We start from the raw sequence: 18,144 nt of genomic DNA, 5'->3' as shown, positions 1-18,144 counted from the left end.
CACCAGGGAACAATAAAACTTCTTCCAACTTTCTCCTTTGCCAGGGGTAGAGACAGAGTCACAGCTGCGTGGAATAATCCAAGTTGTGCAGATCTAGACTATAGTTGCCCAGAGAGATTGATGAGTCTTCATGCCCCTTTCTCCCCTGCCTATGGCAGGGATGGAGTTTCAGGTGTGAGCTGCAATATATGTGGTGTGGGTCCAAGGTGACTGCAATTGCCCCGTAGACTTCCGATTTTCAGTCTGTGCCAGTCAAAGTTATTTGCAGTTACCTGGATAGGCTGGTACAGGGCCTGCCAGCTTCTTCCCTGCCAGGGGTGGGGCTGAAGCCTAGGCTAGGGCTGTACTCCTATCTCAGTGTAAGAAACCAGTTTCTACCATCACTGTGATTTTCAGTCCTGGCTTCCCCTCAGGCTGGAGGTGGAGTCAAAATGTCAGGCACCAGCCTCTTTCCGACTTGGGCTGATTTACACCCCACCTGTTCCCAGAGTTATATCTTAGCCAGTCAAATCTACCAATCAGTAGCTGAAATTGACAGCCAACTGTCTCCTCCTCCCCTGTTTTTGGAAAATGGAGGTTCCAATTCCCATCACAGAACAGCTCCTGGGGTAGCTTGTGCTGCCAGAATAGGATAATCACTGGCCTCTGTGACTTGGCTGGTAATTTTCCGGAGAGGCTGGTGAGGGACCCTGCAGCTTTCTCCTTGCTGGAGGTGGTACTGGGGCTTAGGCTAGAGTTGCAATATGATCTGGATGGAAAGAAGCCGATCCCACTAGCATTGGGATCCTCAGCCAACCCTGCTTCCCCTTGTGCCAGGCATGGAGTTAAGATGGTGGCTCCCAGCCTCTTTCTGACTTGGAGAGGTTCAAACTTTAGTAGCTATTCTCAGGATTATACTGTAGCCCGCTGAATTTTCTCCCCAGTAACTGAAATTGGTGCCCAACCATCTCTTCCTCCCCCATTTTTGGGAAGTGGAACTTTCAATTCCAGCTGCAAAAACTCCAGAGGTGGCTTGTGCCTCCAGTGGAGGATAAGCACCAGCTTCCATGGTATGGAGTGCACTACTTACGAATCTTCTCTGTAGATGGGCAGTCTTCTCCTTCCATTCTTTCAAGGATGTTGCAGGATGTTCTTCTGGCCTCCTTGAGCCCCCAAACAGGTGCTTTAGCTAGCACCAGATAGCCCTGTGTGTTTACTAACTGCCCTGTAGAAGGAGCTGACTCTGGGAGCTTCTTATTCTGCTGTCATCTTGCTGGTTCTCTCTCATTTTCACTCTTTCATACTTTTTGCTTTGAGTTATGTTTCTCCTAATTTTACGATTTAAAATTACCAATGTGTTTTTCACATATGCTAGTTTTAGAAAAGCCAGTCTATTTATTGGCCTTCATTTTCACCCGTTCTCTATTTCTTCTGCAAAGCATTTTGTCTGGTGCTGGCAGCAAATAGTCTGCTCTCTGGTATACCCATATATTTCTGCTTCTGCCAGTTGAGTCCCATGACTATGAAGGTTGATTCTGTTTTCTTCCAAAACTTTAAAAAAAATAGTTTGGTTAAGTGTTATATAAACCAATGAAATGTGTAAAATATATGACTATGAAAATTGTGTTGAATGCTTTAAGAAGTCATGATAAAATTAATTTCAATAGATTTCCAATCTTGATATAAGATAGAAAGAAACACAAAAATTTCAGTTCTCTACGTGTGTATGGTGTGGAGAGATCACCTGGTGTGGTCCATTAGTGTTCTGCCTGGATTGGGTTGTTGGAGTTTTCCATTCACTTTAATCACAGGTAGGGTGATACTAAGAAACTCCATAGGACATCTGTATTTTAGAAAAACTCTTTACCTCCATTGTGTAGTTGCAGTCCTACTTTCCCATGACAGTCAGGATCAGCCATCCCAGACAGTACAGTAATTCCCTTGTTCATCTGTTAAATCATGAGGAATCTTAAAGTGGCCAGGTGGCAGTCTTAACTGTCAGTTCATTGATCTCAGTGTTGTGTCTCCTGGTGGAAGCACTCCTTTTTTTTGAATTAAGACATGCAGGACAGCAGAGCTTAAGGTTGCAGGGAGAGGAAGCAAAAATTTTCCTAGTAGATCACTACGGGTGAGAGTGTATGGTGCCTTTGATTCTTGGATCCCATAGAGTGGATGCTGATTTAGAGCATGCATAGCCTTCTGGAGAATATTTCCCCAGCCCTACAAGGTATTAGAAATTATGGTGCCATTATTGAGTCTTCAAAAGATCATTCCACTGTTCTATCAATCAGGCTGCTTCAGGTTGATGGGGAAGATGTTTAGACTAGTGAATTTCATGAGTATGTTCCCATTCCCACACTTCATTTGTTGTGAAGTGGGTTCCTTGATCAGAAGCAACACTGTGTGGAATACCATGGTGGTGGATAAGACATGCTGCAAGTACATGAGGATGGTTTTGGCAGAAGTATTGCCTGCAGGGAAGGCAAACCTGTATCTGAAGTATGTGTCTATCCCACTTAGAATTTATTGCTGCCCCTCCCATGATGGAAGTGATCTAATGTAATCAACCTGCCACCAGGGAGCAGGCTGATCACCTTGGGGAATGGTTCCATAACAGAGGCTTGTGTGGGTCTCTGCTGCTGGCAGATTGGGCACTCAACAGTGGTTGTGGCCAGGTCGGCCTTGGTTAGCGGAAGTCCATTTTGCTGAACCCATACATAACTTCTCTTCCTACTACCAGGGCCACTTTGTTCATAAGCCAATTGGTCAATAACAGGTGTGTCTGGGGAAAATGGCCAAATTGTATCCATTGACTAGGTTATCATATACACTTGATTTTTTTTTTTTTTTTTTTTTTTTTTTGAGATTCCAGGGCAGGGGATTGAACCCGGACCTCGTATATGGGAAGTCAGTGCTCATCCACTGAGCCACATCTGCTTCCCTAAGTTGGTTTTTTCACATATTTGCTGTTGTTTTTTTGTTTGTTTGATTGCTTTTAGGAGGCACTGAGGACAGAACTTGGGACCTCCCATGGGGGAAACAGGTGCTCAACCACTTGAGCCACATCTGCTCCCCTCCTTGATTTTTTAAAATCTTCCTCTGCTAAAGTTACTCTCTAGTAAGTACTCATGTGGAGCACAAACATCTTCATGTATTTTGCCAACTGATAAATGTTTTTCCACATAACTCTTCCTCAGACCTCTTTGTCACCAATTTTTCAACCATGCTCCTTCTAAGTCCCTGACCATCCAGCCAATCCTTTGGCACAGTCCATGAACCAGTGTACAAACACATCTGGACACTCTTCCTTCCCAGGAAAATGAACAACCAGGTGCACTGCTTGAAGTTCTGCCCCATGGGAGGATTTCCACTCAACACTCTCTTTCAGGGACATTCCAGAAAGGGGCTATAGTGCTCTAGCTGTACTTTTGGGTAGTACCTGCATATCTTGCAGAACCATCCATAAACCAGACCCAAATTTCCTCTTTCTCAGTCAACTGATTGTAAGGAGGTCATAGCTATGGGCAGGGGAAGAGAAAGTAAGGGGACTATGGGCATTTGGGCCACTTCCTCATCTAACTTACTTGTGACTTCAGGAACTGCTTGAGCCCAATCTTGTATAGACCACTTCCAAATTATGATGGAGTATTGCTGTGCACATCCAATTTTATGGTTTGGTGGTCAGAAAACATCCAGCTTATGATAGGCAACTCAGGTCTCATGAAAACTTGGTGGCCCATGGTTAAGTGTTTGGTTCTTACTAAGACCCAGTAGCAGGTCAAAAGCTGTTTCTCAAAAGGAGAATAGTTATTTATAAAGATGTCAAGGCTCTACTCCAAAATTCTAAGGGTTTGTGATTCTCCTATAGGGGCCTGCCAAAGGCTCCAGACAGCATCTCTATTTGCTGCTGACACTTTCAGCACTATTAGTTCTGCTGGAACATATGGCCCAATTGGCAGAGCAGCTCACCCAGCAGCCTTGACCTGTTATAGATCCTTCTCTTGTTCTGGTTTCCACTCAGAACTACTAGCTTTTCTGATATTTTGGTAAATGGCCCAGACTAGCATACCCAAATGAAGAATATGTTGTGTCCAAAATCCAAAGGGGCCAACTAGGATTGTGCCTCTTTTTTTGGTCACAGGAAGGGCCCAATGTAACAGTTTATCCTTCACTTTAGAAGGGATATCACAACATACCCTACACCACTAGACACCTAGAAATTTCCCTGAGGTGGAAGACCCCTGTATTTTTGTTATATTTATTTCCCATCCTCTGACATGCAATGCTTTAACAATAAGTCTACAATAGTTGCTACTTCTTGCTCTCTGGGTCCAATCAACATGATATCATCAATTTAATGGATCAGTGTGATGTCTTGTGGGAGAGAGAGATAATCAAGGTCCCTGTGGATTAGATTCTGACATAAGGCTGAAGGATTGATATACCCCTGAGTAGGAGAGTGAAAGTGTATTCCTGGCCTTGCCAGCTGAAAACAAACTGTTTCTGGTGGTCCTTACTAACAGCAATTGAGAAAAAAGCATTTGCCAGTTTGAGAGCTGCATGCCAGGTAGTAGGGGATATGCTAATTTGCTCAAGCAATGATACCACATCTGGAATATCAGCTGCAAATGAATTACTACCTGGTTAAGTTTACAATAATTCAGTCACCTTCCAGGATCCATCTGTTTTCTACACAGGCCAAATAGGAGAGTTAAATGGGGATGTGGTAGGTATCACTACCCCTACATCCTTCTAGTGCTTGACTGTGGCACTAATCTCTCAATCACTCCAGGAATCTTTTATTGTTTTTGATTTACTATTTTGCTAAGTAGGTGAAGTTCTAGTGGCTTCCACTTGGCCTTTCCTACCATAATAACCCTTATTCCAGAAGTCAGGGAATCAATGTGGGGATTTTTCCAGTTGCTGAGTATGTCCATTTCAATTATACAGTCCAGAACTCAGGAAATAACTACAGAATGGACTCAGGGACCACCGTACCCATTGTGAGAGGGACCTTAGCTAAAACCCCATAAATCACCTGACCTCTATAAGCCTCTGCCCTGTCTGGTGGACCACAGTGACATTTCGGGTCTCCTGGAATTAATGTCACTTCTGAGCCAGTGTTTAATAATCCCTGAAATTTCTGATCATTTAGTTTTCCCCAATGCACAGTTACCCTGGTAAAAGGCTCTAGGTCTCTCTGAAAGAAGTCTAGGAGGAAGAATAACAGTATAAAGTTTCAGTGGTATAAAGGGGTCTTTCCCAAAGAGGACCTGGCTTTCCCCTTATTCAAGGGTCTCTGTGTCTGTAGACTATCAAGTCTGTAAATTAACGGGCCCTGACTCTGTTTATGTAATTTGAGTTCAACTTTTTTTCACTTGACCTAGAACTCTTCTACTTATTCAGATCAAGTAAAAATGTAGTAAACACCGATCTATTTTGCTTCTGCATATGCCAAGATGTACTAGTCAATGCCATAGGTCAGTAGTCCTATGAGAGTCAGACTATTTTCATTTTTGAACTAATCCATTTCTATGAGTGTGGGGCTCTTTTTTTTTTTTTTTTTTTAAATTGCTGTGCCTAGCACACAGTAGGCACTCAATATATGTTTTTTTTAAGATTTATTTATTTTTCTCTCCTTCCCTCCCCACCCCAGTTGTCTGTTCTCTGTGTCAATTTGCTGCGTCTTTTTGTCCGCTTCTGCTGTTGTCAGCAGCACGGGAATCTGTTTCTTTTTTTGTTGTGTCATCTTGTGTGTCAGCTCTCCATGTGTGTGGCACCATTCCCGGGCATGCTGCACTTTCTTTCGCGCTGGGCGGCTCTCCTTACAGGGCGCACTCCTTGCGCGTGGGGCTCCCCTACGCGGGGGACATCCCTGCGTGGCAGGGCACTCCTTGCGCGCATCAGCACTGCACATGGGCCAGCTCCACATGGGTCAAGGAGGCCCGGGGTTCGAACCATGGACCTCCCATGTAGTAGACGGGCGCCCTAACCACTGGGCCAAGTCTGCCACCATCTTTTATTGCATTAAATTCAATTAAGGAGGCTTTGATTAGGTCACTTGATTTTAGGGCTCTTGATTGGATTATTTCAGTGTCAGTTGGTACATGACTTGGGTTGGGTCTCTGCCCTCTTTCTGGTCTTGTGTAAACTGAAAACCACACTGAGAGACACAGAGAGAAAGGAAATTGCCATTTTGATCCTGCTATGTGTGAGAGAGGACTACAGGAAGACAAAGAAGCCCTGAAAGGCTGAGAGATGTCCTGGATTCTGGAATCAACAGGGCACAGAAGTATGGAAAGAAGCCCCTGAGGGGCTGGGTCCATGGAGCAGCTCAGGGCTGAGGGATGAGTCCTGCCATATGCCTGATTACCCAGAGCTGAACTTGGGGAGAAAGTGGAGCAACCGAGTCTGACAGAGGAGGACAAGAAAAAGACAAACCCTATGCCTGATTGTCCACTGGGACGTGATTAACTTTGAAGGGAAGGCAGGGACTTCGACAGAGATATGGGCTATGTGGTAGGACTACAGGATCTGCTGGTAGATGACCTTGTTGAGAAAGCATCTCTGATGGTGCCTTGATTTGGACATTTCATGGCCTCAGAACTGTAATATTTTCCCCAATAAAATCCCATTATAAAAACCAATACAGGGAATTGGATTTGGCCCAATGAATAGGGCATCCCCTACCACATCGGAGGTCCAAGGTTCAAACCCAGGGCTTCCTGGCCTGTGTGATGAGCTGGCCCATGCGCAGTGCTGATGCACACAAGGAGTGCTGTACCATGCAGGGGTGTCCCCTGCATAGGGGAGCCACATGTACAAGGAGTGTGCCCCGCAAAGAGAGCCACCCAGTGCAAAAAATGAGCAGCCTGCCCAGGAGTGGCAACGCAAACATGGAGAGCTGATGCAGCAAGATGACACAACAAAATGAGATACAGATTCTGGGTGCCGCTGACAAGAATACAAGCAGACACAGAAGAACACACAGAGAATGGATGCAGAGAGCAGACAACTGGGGGAAGTGGGGAGGGGAAAGAAATTTTTTAAAAATCTTAAAAAAAAAAACCAATACAATTCTGGTACTGTGCATTCACAGTCTTTTGGCAAACTAAGACAATATCTAAAACCAAATCTTAAAGTCAGTAATTCAGAACTCCTAATCATCTTTTAATGCCTCACCTGGAATTATGAGAGCCAATCAAGGGTCATCAGACATTTGAGGAAAGTATTCAATATGAAATGAGAAGACCAAGAAAAACATAACCAATGATGTTAGAACAGCCAGATATAATGAAGGAAGGTAAAATAAAAGAGATCTGTGTTAGTTTTGAATAAAAAAAAAAAGAATAAGAAGTTGTGACAAAGGAAAATTCAGAGAATTGCTGAAATATAAAATTCAACAGAAAAGTTGGAATATAAGGTAGAAGAAATCTTTTAGTAAATAGAAAAAAAAGACAAAGAGAGAGAGTAAGTAGGAAAGGATGTAGAAGAAACATAAAGTAGTATTCTTTAAGATTTAATATCTGAAAAATAGATCTTTTCAAAAGAGAGAGGAGAGAAAACAGAGGGAAAGAAATTATCAAAGACATACTAGAAGAAAATTTCCTGGGAAAGTAATGAACCTCTAGATTTGTTTGCACTGTCCAATAGGGTAACTGCTAGCTAGAATCACACACATACCTTAAATTAAAACAGAAAATGTTATCCCATAAAACAACATGAGCCACACAGGCATAGATTTTCCAAAGTAAACTGGGAGGATGGAAGGTAACAGAACAAAATCTTCAAACTTCTAACAAAAATGATTTTTAACTTTAAAATATAGAGTCAACTGAACTCAGTATCAAATCATAAATAAGTATGAAGAGTGAATATAGCTGTTTCAGACCCACAACAACCAAAAAGTTGATCTCTCTTTTTAAAAGCAGCTCCTTTGTATGTATTCCAGCAAAATTGAGTTGGAAATTAAAAAAAGAGGAAGATACAGAAACCAGAAAAATGTGAGTTCAGCCCAGAAGAGCAGTTATGCAGAGTTTCAAGATAAAATTTTCCCTTATCTCCTTAATGTGGTTTATATGACAAATTTATATATAATTTAATAACAGATTTGATTCTATTTTATGCAAATTGTATGATAATATTAAGAACTGCTTATTGTCACCCTGCCTTGGGTTATATTACAAATCATCTCCTTTTAATAGATGCTTACCTAAATTATTTTGCCTTAATATGCAATCTTTCTCCAACCATTAGACTAGGAGGTAGAAAAATATATCCTAATATATATCCAACTGTGTCTGTGAACGAAGATGCCTGAAAGATTGTTTACTGAAAAATTGTTACAAGTTGACTCTGGCTACTGGGAATTTAGAAGAATTTACTCTTCCTTTTATAGTACTCTGTATTGCCTGAATTCTTTTTGGCTGTGTATATCTTTCATAAACAGGATCATAAATTATAAATATACCATATTGCAATAGCAAAATATTGGAAATAAAATAAATGACCATAAGTAGGGGACTGGTTAAATCATAATACATAAATACAATGGAATACTATATTGTCAAAAAATGAGGAATATCTTTAAGTAATGATATATTGTTGAGTAAAAAAGCCAGGTGGCTCAGTGTGTAGAACACGGTACCATCTGTGTAAAAAATATGAAAGATAAATATATATATGTTTGTGCATCAACACTTCTGGTAGGATGCCTAAGAAGGATCACATTAGTTGATAGAGACTGGAGGAATCTGGACAATTTGGGGGCAAGTATGAAAAAAATAATTTTCACTATATACCCTATTATTACTTTTGAAGTTCAAACCATTTTCATGTATTATTTAAAACATTATTTTAAAAAATTATTTAAGAGTGTGAACTATAATATCTGAAATGCCTTTACTCCAATTTTCAGACTAGAAAACTCATAATCTTGAGACTCAATTAAAGGGTTACTTCTTTAAAGAATTTTTTCTGATTCCTACCTACCCCTTTCAGAAGGCAAAGTTATCATTCCTCCTCTATTCTGCCAAAGAGGCCTGTATATGATCCTATTGTAGTAATTGTATTATTTTTTCCATTCTCAAAGAATACCTTCTTTATCTATCCATGCAACCCTTGTCATCCTTAATGTCTTCATTTTTTTCTCTTTACTTATTTTTTAAATGGTACATTAAAAAAACATGAGGTTCCCATATACCCCCACTCCCCCTCACCCCACTCCTCAAACATCAACAACCTCCTTCATCAGTGTGGCACATTCATTGCATTCGGGAAATACATTTTGGAGCACTGCTGCACTACACAGATAATAGTTTGCATTGTAGTTTACGCTCTCCCTCACTACATTCAGTGGGTTATGGCAGGATATATAATGTCCAGCATCTGTCCTTGCAATATCATTTAGGACAACTCCTAGTCCCAAAAATGCCCCTGCATCACATCTCTTCTTCCCTCTCCCTGCCCTCAGCACTTTCTCCACATCAGTACTACAATTTCTTCCATTACTAGTCATAATAGTTCCATAGTAGAATATCAGTAAGTCCACTCTAATCCATATTTTATTCCTTCATCCTGTGGACCATGGGATGGTGATGTCCACTCTACCTCTATATTGAGAGAGGGCTTAGATTCCACATGAATGATGGATGCAATTCTTCTGCTTGAAGTTGTAAGCCACTTGGTTGACCATCTTCATCTCCCTGTTAGCTGGTCTGGGTAATTCCAGTGAGCCAGGGGGTAGGAGTTGCAAACCTGCTGAGGCTCAGGGCCCAGCTGGCACATGGACAGTCCAGAGATTCAAATTTCCTGAGTATACACCAACCCCAGCACCAACCACAGGTTCAGTAAAAGTGATAGAAGAAGCGTTTGTAGAAAGGTCACACCTGAGTCCAACTCCATCACACTCAGGAACACAAATTCCAAAGTAGGGCCAGCTGACAGGGCACTGAATTCCAGACCCATTTGCCATGACAATCGAACCTGTGGGTCTCTGTAACTCTCAGGAGAACCAGTACCTGGGGTTGTATCTACTTTGGCTGTCTCTGGAGTCCTGCTGAAGTGTGTGTAAGTGCGAACCCTCTGATAACCTCCTGATTCTTTTTTGAAGACTCTTAGCCATATAAACTCATTTGTCTTTGCCATTTCCCCTTTTATTCAAGGTCAAAAAGCAGTTTTTAACACATGATCCTACATGTAGGCTGAGATATTCTGCTGGTCTGAGTTTACCCTTTTATTCAAAGTCTTTTTCTAGTTACATCACCAGCTGGTGCTTGGTAGTAATCCCTAGGTGCCAGGGAGGCTCATCCCCGGGAGTCATGTCCCATACTGGGGGGAACGTAATGCACTTACATGCTGAGTTTGACTTAGAGAGTGGCCACATTTGAGCAACATGGAGGCTCTCAAGAGGTAACTCTTAGGCATCCTAGTTCATATTTTAGGCACACAGGCTCATAAGCATAGTCATCTAATGTCTTCATCTTGCCTCTCCCTTATATCTCATCCACTATCAAATGGCCTACTTGAGTGTGTGATTTAGGAATGTAGAATTCTCAGAGTTTTCTCTTCCTTATTTTACTTGTGTCTTCATGTAACTTCCATATTATACTAACATGTAGCATATGTACTATTTTTCTACTGAAATGACAATTTCCAAAATACGTAGTCACATATTTTTATCTTTACCATCTTAGAGCAAACGTATTTTTTATGTATTTATTGATGAAGCTATTGTTTTTTCTTCTCTAGTGTCATAGAAGTCCTTTCTGAGCAATACTGCCCATTGTGATATTTAGCTGTAGATACGTGTAGACTGAATTCTGAATTTCCTATCATGCTGTTGCCACTCTCTTTTTACATTAAACTTCTCACATCTCTCAAATTACCATGTTACTTTGGAAAGGACATTACCTTTCTACTTCAGTCAATGTTTCCTGCTTCTGGAATGTCATATCCCCATCAAATTTTTGTCTGGTTATCTCCTGTACCTTCTTTAAGGCAAGAATCCAATATCATCTTCCCTGGAAATATCAAGTCACTCTTGGGAAGCAGATGTGGCTCGAGTGACAGGACTTTCGCCTACCATTTGGGAGCACCTGGGTTCAATCCCTGGGGACTGCTGATAAAAAAGAAAAAGAAAAAGTGGCCCTTGCAGTGAGCTGAGTGCCCACGCAATGAGTTGAGTGCCCATGTGGTGAGCCAGTGCCTGCGTGAGTCATGCAGCAAGAAGGGAGAGTCAAGGTGAAATGCAGCAGAAACCAGGAACTGAGGTGGCACAGCTGCCAGGGAACCTCTGTCCACACCAGATGTACAGGATTGAATCCTGGTGAATCCTGGAGGAGAAAAAAAATACAGAAGATCACACAACAAAAACAGCAGGGTGGGGGGAGGGGAGGGGGAAAAGTTACTCTTAAGAGGCAACATCCTCACTTTAATAGATGAATTTGGTGATTTTCAATCATAGTAAACAATCAAGGTCATTTGTATGGTACACTATTGCAAGTGTTTTGTTTAAATGCCTGAAGTTTTACATGGCTTATTTTTTTAGAAAGAATAAGAATGCACTCAATATTACCAGTATCATTTCATTCTTACTCACTTGCATTCCCATATGCTGTCTTGAATGGGAGAGAAAGGTTGTACCATTCATATATATGCTGTGAAAGTGGGAAGGAGGTTAGTTATACCCCTTAATAGTTTTTTAGTTTGGGAGTTTATGAATTTTATTTTAGGGTAAGACCTTACAGGAAAATGGTTTCAGTGAAATTCTGTTGGACTCATGGGAGCATGTCATAAGTGTGAACAAACTCTACCACGAAGGCTGAGAACCTATGTCTATCTCTTTAAGGTCTGGAGGAAGCTATATGCCTGCAGACAGGTTAGGGTGTCCTAGAATGAACAGACTGGCTGAGATTATTTGAAGTGTCATGTCTTTTGGCCTTTATATAGTTACTTTTTCTTTCTGTGCCATCAGAAAATATGTATTGTTATCAGCATTGTCTTTAGAGGGAAACCTCTTCCTTTTCCATTCCAGTTTGTATAAGTCCCCAATGGTCAGGGTAAATCAACTATCTTTGCAGGGGGTAGATTTACCATCACTGAAGAGTGACAGGGGCTGCTTTTCCCTTCTTCAGGGAACCTTCATTCCAGCTTTGTTATCAGACATCATTATCCAGAAATGTAGTGGAAAAGATTTACTATTTGTTTTCATGAAATAGTCTACTGAATTTATTCTTGTAGGAGATCAAGTACATTTTTAAAGTTTATTATTTAGTAATTTTTATTTTAAGGTAATATGTACTTATTGTAGAAAATATAGTGTAGAAACACTCTATTAAAAAGTGGAAACAAAATTTTCTGATACTGTACCTCATAAATTATCAGTTGTAATGTGCTGATTTATTTCCTTTCGGTAATTTTGCTATGTCTGTATAGATTTCTTTTTTACATAACTGGGATTTACATTGCACTGAGAAAGTGAAAGTGAAAATTGGTCCTGCTGAAGACTAGAGTAAGCAAAAACCTTGGTAGAAAATCATACAAGAACTTCAATAATTTTTGCACAAGATATAGGTTTCATAAGAAGAAAAAGGCAAGGACATTCCATGAGTACAAAAATGACCAAGTCCTGTTTTGTGTGATAATTGCCTTTTTTTTTTAAAACCAATTGCAAATGTAGCCCTGCTTTAATCTTCCTATCTCCTGGATGAAAATTAAGATATCCAGTCACTAAATTGACCATACTACTTGACAGTATCTGATCCAGGACTGTTCCCTGCTTCTGCAATCCTTCCTTAAAATTATCCAGCACAACCTCAAACATTAGAAGCAGCCTGTCTCAACTCCCCTTTGCTGAGCTGTTCCTAAAATTTTTTGTATGTTCTTCCTTGCTATAGCAAGCTAAATAAACCTAACTTTGTGTATTCCTGATGGCTTTTGGTTGGTGGGTTTCAATGTTATGTGGGGCTTTACAATAGTGAACATTTCTCCTTGTCATTAGGAATTCTTGGAAATTATCATCTTTAATGCCTATGTAATATTCTATTGTATGATTCTGCCATTGTCAGAAATGTAGTACTTTGGATTTTTTGTTTTGTTTTAACATTTTTCTCTATTACAAACAACATATTATGTAAATATTTGTATAAGTACGTACGTTTTTACTTAGCATAGATATGTTGATGTGTATTATGTCAGAGGGTAAGGAAATTGTTTTGGTATTTCTTGCATATTTTTAAATTGGTTCTAAAGAGAATATTATACTTTAGATATCAACCAGTCACATATGAGTACCTGCCCCATTGAACCTTCACTGGCAACAAAGATTTTATTTTTAAACATCTTTGTCTTGACAGGCAAAAATAAAGTCTTACTGATTTTAACATATGCCTTCCTCCAATTGCTTTAACCAACAGACTCCAACCTTTACTGCTAAGTATTTTAGAAGGGTCATATTTACAGCAATATCCTAAATATAATTTTTCATTCAATTGGCAGGAAATTGAATATTTTCCTTGGATTCACCTCCTTAATTTTATCTTCCAAGAGTCCCTGGTAAGAATAATACTAACAACTTAAACTTGTTGAGTCCTTATCATATTCCAGGCACTTTTCAAAGCACTTTGTATGTAAATATTCTTTAATCCTCTCACTCCTGAGTTAGGTGCTGCTATTATCTCACTTCTATCATCTGAGGAAACTGAGGCACAAAGAAGATAAGTAATTTGCCTAAATTTCTGCAATTAGCAGGTGGTGATGTGGAATGTGACCCCAGGCTGTACAGATGGTTGAAAGTTCTCATATAGAAAGAGAGCTGCTAACTACAGCTCTGCAGCTCCCAGGCTAGGTTTCAGCTTCTGCTCCAGCAGCTGCTCTCACTTTCCTAACCAAGGGCTCCCCTTGTCCCTGCTTGGGCTATTGCCAACTATCTCAGACCTGCTCAACTTGGAACTCATCTCCTCTCTGGATAGCAGAAAAGCTGCATCTGCGTCTCTTGATTAGTTCCATTGGGACCCAGTATGCTTCTTTGTACCATAGCCTACTTTCAAGAGTGCATAAGCACCCCCAAAGTGTAGCGATGGCCCAGGGGTTGATAGGGCACAACATTTACCTCGTTCTTGCAACCTGCTCCTCTGACTTTCAGACCCTGCAACAGGCTCCTTAGACCTCCTCTACAGGGCTTCTTCAGAAATAGTGATTTTGTTCTCTTGGGATTGGTTCCAGTTACTATAGTTGCATTACAAATCACTCCAATACTTAGTGGCATAAAACAGCAACAACAATTTATTATGGTTTCTGTGAGTCGGGAATTCAGGAATGGGCTGAGGTAAACAGTTCTGGCAAAAGGTTTCTCATGAAGTTGCAATGGTTATGTTGTGGAATTTAAGAGAAGTTCAATTATTTGAGTATAGAGAGGCCAGGACTCAGCAATGATTTTGAGAAGGAAAATGGTTTATTGACGGCCGGCCGGACTCGGGAGCTTTCAGTTTGAATCCCGAGCCCCGAACAAGATTTTCAAACGTCTTTTATACAGAGAGGAAAGGCCAAATGGTCCCTTTGTTTCAGTTCTCAATAGGCTTCAATTAGCATATATCTTCCACATCTTAGGTAAGCTTTTAGCATGGACTCCAGACATTCTAGATAAGACTTTAGCGTATTTGGTTTTTGCATTTCCCCTAAATACTTAAAGTTTATAGCCCTCGCATTGTTAAACATTTCCTGGGACTGGAGCCGCTGCTGGTCCCTAAGAGCAGGACTGCAGCCTCTTACCGTTCCACACCCACAAGTCAAACAACTTAGTTATCTCTGAAGAGACAAAGAGCCTTCCACCCATAGCCCACATCATTCCCCCCCTTTGTCAAAGTTTACTTGCTAAGCTTTGGCATAATTATTGTTGGAGCTATGAGGTGGATGGCTGTTTGTTGTCTGGACTGATTATTTATCAGTCTTTAGTACAGCATCCAGGACCGTTTTTAGAAGTTTAGAACTTTTCATTCTGGACAGCAGAATCTTGGGCAGGGGCCTCCCGCAGTTATTCTGCTGCCACTGGCACTCACGTGGATTTCCAGTCAGGTTCCAGATCCATCTATTACTTTTATTTTACTCTTAAAGAGTTTACACCTTTAATTTAAAAGGGGTGCTGAAGGGAGACGATCTCTTTTCTGTAACTGCTTCCTGCTGGCCATGGGCTGTAGTCATTGCCTAATAAGGTGTAAAACTCTTTAATTTATTCTAACTGGAGGAAGATGGATCTGGCATTCTGTACGAAGTTGGATGAAGTTTTCATATGGTTAATAAGATGTTCACTCTGAAAGAAACAAACTTAATTAAAATTTTGGAATACCTGTTTTTAAAAGAGGACACATTGGATTACAGAGGTAGACAAGGTTAGGTGCCTATAAAGATGGCATTCCTTAAAAGCTGGTGGGAACAGCATATATATTCTTTTTTAAGTTATCCATCTTTAGAGAGAAATTGCAACAGACACTTAGCTTTGTCTGAAGACACATTCCAAGCTGTTCAATGATTGACACTCATTCGCTCTGTCAGATGCTCCTGGTGAACTGGTACTCCTTGGGCAACTGGCTTCACTCAGGATTAGAACACTAATTTGGAAATACTCTTAGTTTTCACCTGTGGGAGTGATCAGAACTACAGAATAAAGATTTTTACACCTTGGTTTTCATTGTACAATTTCTAGCAATTTTGACTTGTTCAATAGGTGACTCACCATCAGCAAGCAAGCCTCACTTTTGCTACACAGCAGAGTACAGCAGAATATGGAAGCTGACTGAGACTGGCTGAGACTGCCACCTTATTCTATAGACATGTTATTAACTGTTTAGAAAATGATTTTACCAGGAATTTAACATGTCTAATATACTTCTGCACTTGATCCAAAATAGAAAAGATAACATTACAATTATTAGGCATATATTTAGTACAGGATAAAAGTACAGCACTTAATACTAACTAATGTATTACTTAATGCATAAGGATTCAGAGTTGCCATTATTAGTTTTGAGTTTCAGGTTTGTAATACTTTACATGTTATCTCTCCATGAGAGCAGGCCATAATGCCAATTGTGTTTAAGTTTTACTTACAGTCTCCTGGTATCATGGCTCCACTTAGCATGTTCTTCAACGCAGTGAGCAAGTTGCAGCATCCTTCCAGTATTCCAGAGATTTTCCAGTATTCTACTAGCCTGGTGCATAGTGCTCTCTGGCACCATGGAACAGTGCCAGTCTGGAGGCGATATCCATTGTACACTTGGCTGTACCGAGTCATTATTGGCTGCAGGAGCTTGAAACTGCAATATAGTTTCCATCGACTTCAGGAGCAGAACCAGAGACTGATATAGCACATATTTTTAATTGAGGGGTCAGTGACCAGCCTAGCCAATAACTCACATGGAGAGGCCACCTGTAATGTATACAAGGCCTGGTTCGAATGCACAAGAGTTTGACAATGTTAAAGTTTATTCCTTGGTTTAGATATATATTTTAAACAACTTAACGCAATACATATATCGAATGACTATTTACTTACACAATTTTACTATGAAGATAACAGTAGGTACTTTACTTTAGTAATAGAGGAAAATATTATTTTTCATTGTTAGAATGAAAACAGAATATTTCCAATAGAATCAAGACAACTTTTTTATTACCATTTACTTAAATGTGTATTTTGCAGTGGCCTTCAGACAGGTTTATTATCATGAAGTTATTTCTGCTACCAATACCAATCTAAGTTTCTTTAGTTAACAATGACTTCTACAACTAGAACTATTTAAACATTTTCAGTTTGGAAGATGTTTTACAAACTCTTTATAATTGACTATAACCACATTGACTAGCCACCTCATGTTTAAATAAACTTACTAAATTACAATTACCAATGAAAGAAATTTACTCTTTATTTAAGAGAGCATATCTACAATCTTTCCTTTAGCCTAATTTCACCAATGTGAACTTACAATTTTCATTACTGTAAAGATTTTGTATATATAATGTTAATTTAGTTTATAAATTAACTATGGGAGATTACACTCAATAGTTTATGCAAGGAATGTTCTCTTTTTCCCTTACAGGAAGCTAAAAACTTCTTTTCTTTAAGTTATGAAAATTATTAAATTAAAAGCATACTGACTACCAGGTTTTAAAACACATTACACAATTACTTAATTTTTTAAAAATCATAACCCAGGAAAGATCTCTCCATAGTTTTTATGGACTTTCCTTTACTTACTGAAATTTGTTAATAGAGCCACTAATTACCTTTATTTCGTTGGAAAGAAATCTTCTGGAAGAAATTAAGGCTCACCAGATTGTGGAGAAGAAAATAATTTATTCTCAATCTTGCAAGAAGGGGCGCAGAGCCAGATATGGCTGGTGCCACGAACAAAGAAAAATGACACAATTTATACCCCTAAGCCTAGCATGCAAGCTCTTCCTGTTTTTCCATAGATTGGATACTTCAGAAGTTACAGCTTATCTGAGATTTAACTTTCCCACGCAAAAGTTTGATTTAACTACTTCCTCTATCACATTCCAACCATTTTAGTTTTTACCTGCTCCCCCCTTTGTCAAATAAGGAATAGAATTTAGTGCTGAAATGGCACCGACTTAGTTAGCTCCTTCTTGGGCATCCTTCCACTGCCCATAGGACTGGCCTAAACTGGTCTCCTCCACTGCTGTCCAACCCGGGAGTGGGAGACTGAGGCAGCAGGCCGCCGGGTTACATCAACATTTTTCTTATGTGAAAATTAACCCAATCTTTGTTTTTTTTGTTTTTTTTTTCCAATTTATGGCTGACAAAGGTTGAAACTGGGAAATTACCAGGCAAACTGATTCTTAATTCCCTAGCCTAGTAGATAGGTTTAATCTGCCACACCTAGTCTTGCCTTAAAAGGTCTTGCAAAGAGGAGGCCCTTTCCCAATTGTTTCCATAATCAGATTTCTATGACTTTTTCATCCTGCTTAGTTTAATTTGGGCTTTAAGAATATTTATAAATATAACTGCATATTTAATTTTTAACAATTTGAATAGACCTCTTTTAAGAATTTTTATTTGTTAATTTGATATTATCCTTATGTATAAAGATATACATTGAGCTTTTTTTTTTTAAATGGGCAGACACAAAGAGTTAGACACAAACACAA

This window comes from Dasypus novemcinctus, chromosome 11 (genome assembly GCF_030445035.2).
Source record: "Dasypus novemcinctus isolate mDasNov1 chromosome 11, mDasNov1.1.hap2, whole genome shotgun sequence".
Taxonomy (NCBI): domain Eukaryota; kingdom Metazoa; phylum Chordata; class Mammalia; order Cingulata; family Dasypodidae; genus Dasypus; species Dasypus novemcinctus.
This window is presented reverse-complemented; position numbering follows the sequence as displayed.